The 13,079-nt window shown below is 41.3% G+C and overlaps 1 long non-coding RNA gene across 2 annotated transcripts in view; it reads left to right on the top strand.

Annotated features, from left to right (window-relative positions):
* Positions 1-4,240: 4,240 nt before the first annotated feature.
* The window catches only part of LOC131245958 (uncharacterized), a 31,616-nt gene continuing 22,777 nt past the window's right edge, over positions 4,241-13,079 (top strand). Inside the window, exon 1 of one of the 2 annotated variants that reach the window (XR_009171051.1) lies at positions 4,241-4,565. This is a non-coding gene — a long non-coding RNA (uncharacterized LOC131245958). The remainder of the gene's footprint in view (positions 4,566-13,079) is intronic. The other variant, XR_009171050.1, reaches the window with a different exon arrangement.

The following is a 13,079-nucleotide window of genomic DNA, read 5'->3' as shown; positions in this document are numbered from 1 at the left end:
CCTAGCCTGACTTAGGCATCAGAGGGTCCCCCAGCTTAGCCAGGGTCTCCTTTGCTTACCCTTTTGTGCAGGACCAAGGTCTGTCGAAGGTTCATCGGATTGGGTGGAGGGTGATCCGGATTTTGACCTCAACATATACAATATGTAAAAATTCTCACTTACTTTGTCGCACAACTTATATTTGTTTTGTAGCTTGTGGTCCACTAAAAGAACACCTAAGGCCTAACTTAGGAGCGATAGATGGTAGTGATCCCTCCAATCCCCATGTTTCAGGGGTGGTCGTCACCATAATGTGTGTTTTATCCACCCTGACTATTTATTTTACCATCTAGATGAAGGGCATAATCCAAAAAATGAGGTAGATCTAAATCTTATGTGAACTACACTGTCAGAAACAATGGTGAATGAACACCGGTCATTAAAAGCTTCTGAGGGCCAACTGTATTGTTTATTGGCCATCCAACCTGGAAGGGAGCATATTAGGTGTTTGGTGGTACTCTTACCATGTGAGGCCTACCTCAATGAAAGTGTTGTATATCCACTCCTTTTATTCTTTCAACTCATTTTAGTACGTTAGCTGGGTTGGATGGAAAATAAACATTATGGATTACGGATCTACATACTGTAGCCCCATGTAAGTTTTTAATGGTGAGTGTTCAATCACCACTGTTTCCTGTGGTGTGGTCTACCTAAGATTTAGATTTGCTTAATTTCTGGGACCATATTGTAAAATGAGCTGGAAAAATGGATAGGCGGCATGTATATACAATAAATTATCAAGGTGGGCCTCACAGTAAAGGGAACACCCACTAAGGTGTTACCTGGGTAATAGGGTTGAAAGTTGGGTGGGTTCAACCCAACCTGTGTGACTGACCCGACGTTGGGTTGGGCTTGGGTAGGATGTATCGGGTTCAGTCCTGGGCTTGGGTTGTATAAATACCAACCCGATAAAACTTGGGTCGGGCTAGAGTTGAGGTTTGGAGTGCCCGACCCAACCCAACCCAACCCAACCCAACCCAACCAAACCCGGATCGATATATAAGTAATAAATTATAATTGAGTGTGGATCGTATGTGTTTAAGGCATAGGAATTTTCGGGTTTCATTAGTCCACATCATTTCCAATGGCTCAAAGCTAACGGGATATGTCTGATTTCTCTCTCCCGAATAGATTGCATGCTATACAAAACGACTTTTAAAGGAGTAGTTGTCCTCCATCTTAGCTTATTTATTTAGAAAAAATGAAGTTTTTTTTTAATATGATAAATAACTACATATATAGTTAATAAAATCATAGGTACAAAAAATAAAGCATTTATTGAAAATATAATAAGCTAATGTAATAATGAAAATATTAGCATCTATCTAACCCGCCAACCCGATCAAGCCCGATTGGGTTGGGCTGGGCTTTGGGTTGAGAATTCCCAACCCAAAGTTGGATTGATTTAGGGTTGAGGTATGGGAACCTTGGGTTAGGCGAGGGTTGATACATGACCCAACCTGCCGGATTTCAGCCCTACTGGGTAACCCATAGTCTGCTTTCAACTGGCAGCGGATTGGTTACTACCACACTCGAGCCTAGCCAGAGACGGACGGTCCTATCAGGGTCTCTGTGGGGCACACCGTGATATATGTGTTTTATCTAGGCTTTTCATCCAAGCCGTTCATTCATTCTGACAGATCATTTTAGAGTTGAGCCTAAAAAGAGGCAGATCGAAGTCTCGAGTGGGCCACACCACAGGAAGCAATGGTGACAATGACCACACCGTTGAAACATATTAGGGCCACTGTGATATTTATTTTCCATCCAACCCGTTGATAAGATCACGTACACCTGGATGAGGGGAAAACATAAATTTATACTTGATTCAAAACTTCTGTGGCCCTCAAGAGGTTTTCAGCGGTAGGCGTTCAATCCCCACTGTTTCCTATGGTGTGATCCATTCCAGCCTTCCATATTCCTCCTTTTAGATCATCCCTTAAATGATCTGTCAAAATGGATAGACGGCTTGGATAAAACAAATATATCACAGTGGCCCCACGGAGCCCCTCACAGGACCGTCCATTCCTAGATAGGTCCGGAGTAAAGCTAGGCAAAACAGACCCGATCCGGTGGATCCGACCCGACCCGACGCGATCCGACCCGATCAGAACTGAACCGACGGTCTGGATCGCTGCGGATCGGGTAACCCCATCTAGATCCGATAATTTTTCGGGTTGAGTTCGGATTGGCCATGATCCGACCCGACCCGACCCGACCCGACCCGAAAACCCGATCTGAATGGATCCGGACCTATCTGATCCTACCCGATCCGGAGTTGTTCTTATTGAAATTTCTATTTTTTCCCATAGTATGGTCCGCTTGAGCTTTGGATATGCATCAATTTTGGGTTCGACTAAAATGAACTGTAAAAAAGAATAGATGGCGTGGATAAACCATATGCATTCAAGGTGGGCCCCAACAGAGTTTAGGGTGTACAAATGAAAGAGGATTTGCTGGTGTACCGCACAGTAGACAGAGACAGGCGGATAGCTATGTACATAGCTGGCGGAAGCGGATTGCGTATTGAGTAACTCAGTACCCATAACGTACTGAGTAAACTGTGTGGGGTCCACTATTATTTATTTATTTTATCCACTCCGTTAATCCATATTAACAAATAATTTTAGAACTAGATCCCAAAAATGAAGCAAATTAAAATCTCACGTGGACCACATTACAGGAAACAGTTTGATTGAACCTCTACCATTGAAAATTTTTTGGAGGCCAAAGAAGTTTTGGGTCAAACTGATGTTTGTGATTTCTCTTCATCCATGTCTTTGTGATCTTATGAACAGGTTGGATGACAAATAAAAATTAATTTGGACCCTAGGAAGATTTCAACGGTGGAAATCATAATTCTACACTGTTTCCTATGTAATGGCCCACTTCAGCATTGGATTCACTTCAATTTTGGTATCAACCCTAAAATTATCAGTAAAAATGGATGGACGGTGTGGATAAACCACATACATTAACAGTGGGCCCAACTGAGTTTACTCAGTACGATAAAAGCGTACTGAGTACGCAATCCGATTTTGTAGCTGGCTATGCACCTAGCTGTAGGTATGTGTCGTGCTAAGACGAACGAGCAATAACACTCCTCGAGCTGCGAGTTGTACGAACGGTTCAAAGGAGATCAAAGTTATATGGCCCACAGTGATGTATTTATTATATCTGCACCATTCATATATATTTAGAAAACATTTTATAGCATTATCAAAAAAATGGATCATATCGAAAGATCATCTGAACCACACCACAAATAGCGATGGAGAATAATTTTCATCTTTAAACAATTCGTAGGGCCCACCATAACATTTATTTTCCATCCAATTTGTTCATAAGGTCATAAAGACCTGAATTAAGAAGAAAAATAAATTTGAAATCAATCCAAAACTTTTATTAGAGTGTGACCCCAAAAAGAGTTTCAATGATAGACGTTCAATCCCTATTGCTTTTTTTTGTGTGGCCCACTTGATAGTTAGATCTATCTTATTTTTAGTCTCAAGATTTAAAACAAGTGCCAGATGGATGAACGGTTTTGATATAACACATACACCATGATCAGACCCTCTTCACTTGCTAATGTAAATACATTATACACCGTTAATACGCACCACACTTTCGTTTGTTCACAGCACGTTACGTAACCAGGTGCCTCGAACTTCGTATTGTATGAACGGCTCAAATGAGATTAACATGGCCCCCAATGATGTATTTATCATATCCATACCATTTACCTATTTTAATGATTATTTTATAGCATTTAAAAAAAAAAAAAAACGAATCATATATAAATCTTAAATGGACCACACTGAAAATAGCAGTGGGGATAATGATATTCATCGTTAAAAAATTCAAATTCGAATGGGACCGTATCCAATCCGATTTGATCCGGTTTCCTTGACCGAGTCAGACTCAGATCGGGTCAGACCAACCATGCATTGAATCGGTTCGGGTCAAATGTCCCAAACCCGGCGCCGGATCGAATCGGATTTGGATCCACCCACGTAGATTTCGGACCGGCTCGAGTTGAACCTCCAGTCCCACGCGGTCCCTAGTCCGGAGGTAATTCCCAATCCGCGCCCATCCAAACTGTTGACTCGGTCACACCGACTTGGATGAAAGGAAAACACTTGATCCAAAACTTTTGTGGCCCCAAAGAAGTTTTTAATGGTGTGGGTTCAATCACCACTGTTTCGTGTTGTGTGGTCCAACTGATATTGGGATCTGTTTCATTTTTGGTTTCAATTCCTAAAATGATATGGGAAAGTGGATTGACGGCATGGATAAGACATATACATCATGGTGGGACCCACAGTTTTTTCAGCGCAAAGGAGGCTTCACAACGGAATCCGAATCCCTCTCTCCCTCTCTCATGTTCCCAAAACACAAAACATTTGTTTTGCAATCCCGTTGTCATTTTCTTCTTCAGTGTAGTTCTTCTCGCCCACCCTCGCTCTTCGATTCTGTTTCCTTTGAAGAATCAAACGACTTCTCCCTTCTTCATTGATTTCTTTGAGGTATTTTTGCTCATCACATTCTATGAATTGTAATGTTTTCTACTTGAATTCAACATCCAGCAAAACTGTAAAAAAAGAAAAAAGAAAAAAAAATAAAAGGAATGTTATTGATTTGAGGTGTTTTCGTTCATCTCTCAGTCTGGAATGTTATGATTTTTCTTATATGAAGTTCCAAAACAATTATTAGAGATTGAAAGTAAACCTATTTATCTGTAAATACTATCAATTGAGATCAATTCAAGTTTAATGTTTGAGCCTTTTAGTTTGTGTTGTGTTTTTTGAGATTTCTCATCCACAGTAGAATCTTGTGAATGGTGGAACCTCATCTAGTATTGAATAAAATATTTTTGGTTTGTCTTATTTCATTTTGGGTGAAAGATATTTCGTTTCAGGGCAATTTATGGGAAATATTGGGTCCTCCATGGATATAGAAAACACAATGTAAAATTCATACACTGGCCCACATGTACAATATCTGAATGAATGTTAGTTTTACCAAAACAAGAAGAACCCAAAGATAACGCCAACCCAAATGAACTCTAATCTTAGATTAATGACCTATATACAGATAGCTGACAAAGAATGAGCAAGCGTCACCATGGAACTAGTAAAATCCTTAATTGGATGGTTAGGATTTCCCAACTTGTGTTTTTTGGGCCGTAGCAAAACCATGGTAGCACCCGCCTAATTAATGGTCTATATCATGCCCACATGAATTACCAAATGATAATATGTAAACTCGATTTATAAGTTCAAGGAGTTGAAGTGTTGGGCAAAAGAAGGTTCAAGTTTGAGAACATTCAAAATTTTATAACTAGCATAAATTGAGCTTGTTTTCAAATAAGGGTGCAACTCGGGCAGGTGGGGTTGAGAGTCAACGCAAGCCCAACCCAACCTTGAGAGGACCCAACCTGCAACTGAGCCGACCCAACCCGACCCAAATACATGTGATTATTCCCAACGCATCCTAACTCAACCCGACTGACCTGAATTCAAATTGGGTTGGCATTTTTCAACCTAAACCCAAATCGAGGACCATGACAACTCGACCCCAACTCGGGTTGGGTCAATCGGGTTCAGGTTGACTCAAACCCAAGTTGCAGCCCTTCTACTTTCAAATACCAACTATAAACCCACTTGAGAGAAGTTCATGATTGAATCAAATCCCATGGTACTGGGTGATGTTGCTATCCAGAAGATTGAACCTTCAGTTTGTGTTCATGTACGGTTGTCAACAAGTACCACCAACCAGTTGGATCTTCAGCCTTATCATCAACTGGTTCTGGGCTAAGATGCTTAGGTTTGTTGGTTAGGTTAATTATATCAAAAGTAACAAAGAGATTATAAATGAATTTGGAATGGAATTCTTTGATAATGTTGGAAAACTTTAAAAAAGGAACCTTGACTAAGCATTGAGTATTCAAACTAAAGAACGAAGTTGGTTTGCAACTGAGATGCATGGAGTGCATTGTCATGATGAAGAGACATTGTTATATGTGCATAATAGGAGGACACAGTGGCATGGTTATTCTATACTTCTGTTGTGGCTTAGTACCTCTACGGCTCTGCATGCCTAATAGGACATAGTGGTATGATTATTCTAGACTCCTGTTTGTGGCCTTGTAGTACTCCGGATTTTTATTGCTACTACCTTTATTTGTAGTTGTTTTATCACTTGCTTTGGTGAGCAAGCCTCACTATGATCCATCTAGACTGTGCATTGGTTGAGCACCTTTCTTTTCATTTGCTCATTGCCAAGAAAGGTGATTGTATGCTCCTAACATTTTTCCACTGGTTATTTAGGACTGCCTATGTTTTGCCAATGGTTTATAGGCTTTTGGTCATATGGTTAGAATTATTTGGTTAGACTAGATTTTGGTTTCTTTGAGCTAGATTTTAGGTTTTTTGTTTTTGTTTTTACAAGCAAGGTATTCCATAACAGTAACAGTTTACCATTATGCTACAGGCTGTAACTTTTTCTTTTTTTGCTTTTGAATAAAAAAAACCCTATGTTGGCTTCATAAGAGGTTGTTACAGCCGTTATGGGGCCATTAAGGGTAATTTTTTCCTTATCAGCCATTACGACCCCATAACGCATAACGGTTACCACTGTTATGGAACCGTTTTGGAATACCCCGTGTACAAGTGGAGCCCATGGTCCAAACCATAGATATGATGGCACATTCTATATCTTTTGTGAACCAAAGGTCTCCCATACTGGAAAATACGACATTTACTCACATTGCATGGCATCCAGATGTTGAAACAAAGTCTTATTATGTGGAGGTTGAACCTTCTTACATTTTTTTTTTGGGAATATATAGGGTGAACGTTGGTAGAGTCCCTTGATATATATTGATTCACCATCCTCTGACAGCTTGAGCTTTTAGATCAAGTGGTTGTTTGACATGGTATCACAGCGGAAGGTCTTGTGTTCGAATCTTGTAATGTATTCTCCCCACAGGGGGTGTTTATGGTGTGAGTTGTGAGTGTCCCTACACCCTTGCCCGGTATGTTCCTGTGCAAAGTTTCACCCCGCACGTGCGGGGGAGTGTCAAATCCCTTGATATACATTGATATACCATCCTCTGATTGCTCGAGCTTTTAGAGAAAGTGGTTGTTTGACAAATGTAATGCGCGTTGCTTTGACAACAAGTTTAAATCATTGGATCAATTTCTTTAAAAATCTAAGAGAGACACATTAAAATGGGCTTTGAATATTAATCACTTTGATATTAATATAACACGTTCTGAAGAGGACACCTGAGCACCTTTTATAGTTTATCAGAGGAGGAGGAGAGCTGCCCCAGTTTCTTTATGGATAGGTGATCATTACATGGAGCCCAGTGGGCCCAATTCAAGTTCCTAGCCACGTTGAAGACTGCATATACATGATCATGCATCTTTGAAGACCCCACACTAGGAAGATGCATGTGGGCTGCTTAGTTGAGAATACTAGACTGTTGGATCGATTGGATATCTATTGGACTGTTGGACTTCGCATCGAACTGTTGGATTTCGCAAGATGGGCCATCTTGACTGTTGGACCATTTTGATGGTTGGGTCGTCTTGATCATGGACTCATATTGGACACTAGTTTTAGTTATTTTGTTTAGTTAGTTTGATTATTTTGGTTTATTTTATGATTTAGTTGATGTTATATGTGTTTTGGACATTTTATAGTATTAAGGGTGTTTTTTTTTTTTTTAAATTTTTTTTTAATTTTTTTTTGTAAAATCACCCCAAATAGAGTATATAAGGCTTGGACATGTGAAACCTAGGGCATTATTAGCTATTGAATGAAAAGTTCTTCTTGCCTTGTTTTGGAGCAAAATTCCTCCTGTGATTGGAGTTTGGTATTAAGCCATCGAGTGATTCCAAGTATCTTATTTCTTTTATTCTCTTTTCAAGCAATCTTATTTTTTCTTTCTTCTCTTCTCATTCCCCCCCAGTTTCCTTTGTTTCCAACCAAAGACCATCACCACCATCACCCTAACCCTTCTGAACCAAACCTAAACCATCATTCTAGTCATCCAGACCACTCCCAAGCCGTTACTCCACTCAACCCTACAAACAACCCAGGTTCGTACGACTGTACGAACGCACCATACGGACAACCCTACCCCTCTGTGCTTCTTCATTTCCCATCTTTAAACCCTAATTCCATACTCCCAAACCCTATTTAAAAGAAAAAACATCCTAATTCTCAAAAACCCTAATTCCCGAAACCCCAATTCCTAAATCCTAAAACCCTAACCCTAGCTTACCCAAACTTTAATAAAACCAAGTGATTTCCTTTGAATTAAGATTTATCCCTATACTAAATGTAAGTTTAGCCTTCCATATGTCCTAATTAATCAATATCCTCTAAGACCTATACTGCGGAATTGTAGGTAGTCTTGAACTGGAGCATCATTTAATGCTTGAATTCTTTAACCTTGTGATAGATTGATTTATTGTGTTTTGAATTCTCTAATTAATCCGTTGATTAATTTCATTGCATCATTCTAGGTTAGACTATTCGTCTTGCATCAAATTTTGATATCAGAGCCTAGGTTTAGCATAGGATTTAGTATGGTCCTTAAATCAGCATAAGAGTTTCATGTTGCATTAGAGTAGGTTTTTCATATTGCCGTATCTTGGATTAGCAGTCTTCCCATTCTCATCACGTTGCATCTAGAGTCTTTAGTTCTTAGGTTTTCCATTAGATTCCTGGTTTATGCCACTTGTACTGGGCGTGGTTTTGGTCTACACTCTACAATGAGTTTGGAACAACTTACTGAAGCTATCAATGCCATGAATAACTGTCTTGTGGCTCTTGAGGCCCAAATTAGAGCCACCAACAATCAACTGGTGGCGACCAACACTCGCGTAACCCAATTGGAAACTTCCTTCTAGGCAAACCCCAACGATGGGGAAGATGACCAATCTCAAGCGGGAGATCTAGTTGGAGGCCGTGGCCGACTTGTTGGCCATGGTGGGGTGCGTACCAAGCCACCCCTTGGAGAGTATCATTACCACCATGATCCTGATGAGTGAATAATGAAAAACGTGAAAGTTGAGGCACCGAGTTATGATGGTCGCTTAGACCCCAAGGCCTACCTCGATTGGCTTGTGGACATGGATCATTATTTTGAGTGGCACGATATGTCCGATCGCCGTCGAGTGAGATTCACCAAGATAAAGTTGGTAGGCTAAGCCAAGTTGTTTTGGACGAATGTCGAGTGGAAGATGGAGAGGTCTGGAGATGACCCGGTCTCACCGTGGGCCAAGATGAAAGACATCTTAAAGGAAAAGTACATTCCTCTCTCTTACCGTTAGAAACTTTTGGATAAGTGGCAATCCCGTCATCATGGATCAATGCTTGTGGTTGATTACATCGCCAAGCTTGATGAATATATGATGCGGCGTAACGTTTAGGAGGACTCGTTAGTGACACTTTCGTGTTTCAGGATGGGCCTTCGACCCAAGCTTTAACAAGAGCTTATTCCTTACGACATCGGCACCCTAGAGCATGCCTATTAAGTGCTGCAAGAGCTGGATCAGTATCTGAAACCGCAATTTATGAGGCGATTCAACTCTCGGGAAACTAATGTTAGGGCCATTCCTCAGGGAGTTAAGCTTAATTTTGGGAGTCAATCCAAAGCCCTTACTGGTACCCAATCCACTAATAGGGATGTTAATGGCAAAGGTCTAGCTAGTACCAGCTTGAGGGTAGGTGAGCAAGCATGGTTTCACAACTGCCAAGGATACGACCATTTCGGATACTAGTGCAGTAGTGCCCTATGAAAGAGCGAAATAAGGCCTTCATGATTGGCAAGTTTGATGAGGATGCGGATAATTAGGTCGATTGTGAAGAAGAAGAATATCAACCCAAAATTGGTGCTAGTTATGAAGAAGTTGAGACCGTGCCAATTGTAGTTGTTAGATGCGCCTTAGCCCAGGCCAAAGAGAGTCATGATTGGCATGAGAATTCAATTTTCCATACTTACATCAAGTGAGGTGACAAAAACTGCAAGGTGATAATTGATGGTAGTAGTTGCACTAATGTGGTCTCCGCTAGCTTTGTATTTCATTTGGGTTTGAAACCCGTCTCTCACCCTCAGCCCTATTGAGTTTCATAAGTTGATGCGTCCTCGATACCGACTTCTCAGCAGTGTCTTATTCCCATTCAATTTGCTTCCTATAAAGATACGCTGTGGTGTGATGTTTTGCGTATGAATGTAGGCCACATCGTTTTAGGTATACCTTTGCTACATGACTGCGATGTGACACTATTCAGCCATTCGAATACATGTTCATTTATTCATGAAGGTAAAAGGATAAAGCTAAATCCTCTTCTGCACAAAAGCACCTCGAAGAAGGAGGATATCAAGAAGGGTGATTCAAAATATGTGAGGAAGTCCCGGCCTAAATCTCTCCACATAATCAACTCTAAAGAGCTTGAAAGGGAAACTAAATCCGATTCGATCGTGTATGTTCTCGTGGCAAGAGAGGTTACATCATAGGTTAGCGTAGAGTTGTCACTTGAAGTGATTCCGGTGTTGGAGGAGTTTAGTGATTTTTCTCGGAGAACCTACCGAAGGAGCTTCCACCCATGCGGGACATTCAACATGCTATTGATCTTGTCCCCTAGTTGACTGTACCAAACCTTCCTCACTATTAAAAGAACCCCACAGAGCATGCGGAATTGAAGAAGCAAATGGATGGGCTTCTTAGAAAATGGTTTGTTTACGAGAGTTTGAGTTCATGTGTCGTGCCAAGCCCTCACACCTAAGAAAGATGACACTTGGCACATGCGCATGGACAGTCGGGTAATGCGAGGGCATTTTCACACCGGGCTCGAGTGGGATGGCCTGTGGGATGCAGGGGCAAACTCGGGGTGGGCAACTCGCGGAACCCATGGATTCGGGGCCCACGAGGAGGGTTCGACCGATGACTTAAGCCATGGATTTAGGGCTTGAGCTATGAGATAAAGGGATTAATTTGCCATGCTTTATCAGTTCGAGCTTTTAGAGCAAGTGGTTAATTGTCGTGCATCAAATTGATATCAGAGCAGGAGATCTCGTGTTCGAGACTCCTCACCGGGGGTGATTAATGCGGGGGCATTTTCACACCGGGCTTGAGTGGGGTGGCCTATGGGATGCAGGGGCACACTCGGGGTGGGTGGCCTGCGGAACCCATGGATTTTGGGGGCCGTGTGAGGCGGGTGGCTCGTATGAGGCTCACGAGAAGGGTTCGGCCGATGAACTAACTCATGGATTTAGGGCCTGAGCTATGAGATAAAGGGATTAATTCGCCATGCTCTATCAGTTCGAGCTTTTAGAGCAAGTGGTTAATTGTCTTGCATCATCGAGCCATCAACAAGATCACGGTCAAGTATCGATTTCCTATATCGCATCTTAACGATATGTTGGATATGATGGCTGGTGCCATGATCTTTTTTAAGATTGACCTCAAAAGCGGGTATCATCAGATATGTATTTGCCTAGGAGATGAATGGAAGACAACCTTTAAGACGAAGGACATACTATATGAGTGGTTAGTCATGCCTTTTAGCTTAACCAACGCTCCGAGTACGTTCATGAGAGTGATGACCGAAGTGTCGAGGCCCTTTATATATAAGTTCCTGATTGTATATTTTGATGACATGCTCATTTATAGTATCTCCCAAGGAACAACACCTCTACCATTTGAGGCAAGTTTGCGGGGTCCTCAGGATAGAGAAGTTATATGCCAACCTGAATAAGTGTTTTTTTTATGTCTGACAAAGTTATCTTCTTAGGGATCATTGTTTCATCTAAGGGCATGTCTGCAGATCCCGAGAAAGTCAAGGTTATAGTAAGTTGGTCTGAACCGCAAAACATTCATGTGGTGTGTAGCTTCCACGGTTTAACCACTTTCTATAGGCGGTTCATTCGAGGCTTTAGTTCCATTATGACTCTCATCATGAACTGCATTAAAAAGGGGGAGTTCAAATGGACTAATGCTGCCTCCAAGGCGTTCAAGGATATTAATGGCAAAATGATTGAGGCTCCTGTCATGCGCTTTCCTGACTTTTTTAAAGTCTTCGAGGTTGCGTGTGACGCTTCTGATGTAGGTATAAGTAGAGTACTTAGCTAGGAAGGGCACCCTGTTGCCTATTTTAGTGAGAAATTGAATGAGGAAAAGTCGTGATATTCTACCTATGACAAAGAATTCTACGCGGTAGTCCAATCTTTGCGACATTGGCAGCATAATCTATTATCGCAAGAGTTCGTGTTGTTTTTTGACCATGAGGCCTTGCGACACCTTAACTTCTAAAAGAAATTAAACCCAACGCATGCCAAGTGGGTTGAGTTTCTCCAGGAGTATACCTTTATTTTGAAACATAAGGTTGGGGTTAAGAATAAACCTACCGATGCCCTTAGTCATAGAGTGATATTACTCAAATCCATGAGTGTGGAAGTCACTGGGTTCGAACAATTGAAAGGAGAGTACTTTGCATGCCTAGATTTTTGGAAAGTGTACACAACTTTGTCATTGGAGTTTGGTCAGTGTTGTACACGAACCGAGTTAGCTCAGTTAGCTCGCTCGACTCGACTCAAAATAACTTGATTTGACTCGGTTCGAAACTGAGTTTGAGCCGAGTCGAGCTGATTTTTCGAGCTCGAAAAAATTTCGAGCCGAGTTTGAGCTTGCCCGAGCTCGACTTGACTCAGATCGAACCTCAACTCGAATTGACTTAGTGACTCAGTTATTTTGATATTGATGTTGCTCGCCAAGTGTTTGATGAAATGACTCAATGAAGTGCTGTTTCGTGTGCATACATTATCCACGGGATCGGCTAGTGGTGAGGAAGGAATGGATATGAAACAAATCACTACAAAAAAACAAACTTCATGTTATAAAATTGTCCTCAAATCATGATTTTGATGTTGCCCGCCTAGTGTTTGAAGAAATACCCGTATGCTGCTGTTACTGTTTTGCATTCTGTGAAAAATTGAAGATGTGTTGTATGTGTTTGAGAAAATG

The sequence above is a fragment of the Magnolia sinica genome, chromosome 5, assembly GCF_029962835.1.
Source record: "Magnolia sinica isolate HGM2019 chromosome 5, MsV1, whole genome shotgun sequence".
Lineage (NCBI taxonomy): Eukaryota > Viridiplantae > Streptophyta > Magnoliopsida > Magnoliales > Magnoliaceae > Magnolia > Magnolia sinica.
Note: the sequence above shows the minus strand (reverse complement) of the source record. Positions and strands in the feature narration are given on the sequence as shown.